Source organism: Echinops telfairi, unplaced genomic scaffold, assembly GCF_000313985.2.
Source record: "Echinops telfairi isolate 266 unplaced genomic scaffold, ASM31398v2 ScPeMD7_5592;HRSCAF=6446, whole genome shotgun sequence".
NCBI lineage: Eukaryota > Metazoa > Chordata > Mammalia > Afrosoricida > Tenrecidae > Echinops > Echinops telfairi.
Window position 1 is genome coordinate 24,403,814 of NW_022109491.1, and position 1,274 is coordinate 24,405,087.

Sequence of the window (1,274 nt, forward strand, 5' to 3'; positions counted from 1 at the left end):
GAGCACCTATCTGCCAACAGCAGTTGAACACCTGGCTCCTTGACCCCACAGACATGCCTAGAGCGCCTCCTGTGGGCGAGGGCGGTGAGCTACACACAGACCCTCCGAGAGCGAACACAGGCTTTCTACTCCGGTGAGCAGTTACAGTCTGAAAACTCACAGGGCGGTCCTCCACTGTCCTGTTGGGTCTCTATGAGGCTGCGAGACCAGACGGCAACAAGGAGGGGAGAGCATTACGAGGCACAGGGCATGGGGTTGCAGCGCACTGGTTACCTTCCCAGGTGTTGACTGAATGGTCAGCCTGCGAGCCACTCCGAGGGAGAGAGCTGCAGCAGTCGGCTTCCATAAAGATTCCCACTGCCATCTAGTGGATCCCTGCTCCTAGCATCCCTGTGTAGGATTTCCAGGGGTGTACATCGGTATGGGAGCCTTCTCTTTCTCACGAGGTGCAGCTGGTGGATTTGAACCAATGGCTTTGCAGTTAGCCCACCGCTCAGCTCCACCAGGGTTCCTTTCCGCGAAGGTCGCAGCCTGGGAAGCAGGGTGGGGGCAGTTCCATTCAGGGTGCTGTAAGTTGGACGCGACCAAGACAGAGGCTTTGCTCTGGGCTGTGTCTATGCAGGCGTAGGTTACACCCTCTCTGCCTGCAGGTCCCATGATGAACTCCGGGGCAACTGCAGCTCCTCCGCTGGGTCCCGATCGATCTTGTCACCGGTATTGAACGGGAGGCGGTGATCAGGGCCCGTAGGGATTTTGCTGCCACGCCGGGGGATGTGAACAGGCTCTGCCTTCATTGCAAAGCACTTCGTCTTTGCACCGATTCACTCTTGTTCTTGTCCTGTTTGGAAACCCACTGTCTATTGACCTAGTTTTTGGCTACAGGTTTACGATTTTATTTATTTTAATTAAAAGATTATTTGATTGGGGGCTCTTATAACATTCCAGACATCAGGTGTATCAAGCTTGTTTGCACGTATGTTGCCCGTCGTTGTTTTCTACACATGTCCTAGTTTCAAAGAGCACATTTATTGTAGTCTTAAAGAGGACACGGGGAAGACGGAGGCAGAGGCTTGTTCCCGACATGGGGGAGGCCGTTGCTGCAGTCATCACGGTATCCATGGACGTGGACTTGACAAAGGACACGGGAGGATAAGGACACGGATCGCGTGTGGTAGCTGGCTGATCAGAACACCCGAGGCACAGATGGCACACGTACGGTGTTTTTCCTTTGTTTCCTCTAGATTTGAAGTTCAAGCGTTCATTCAGATGGTGAC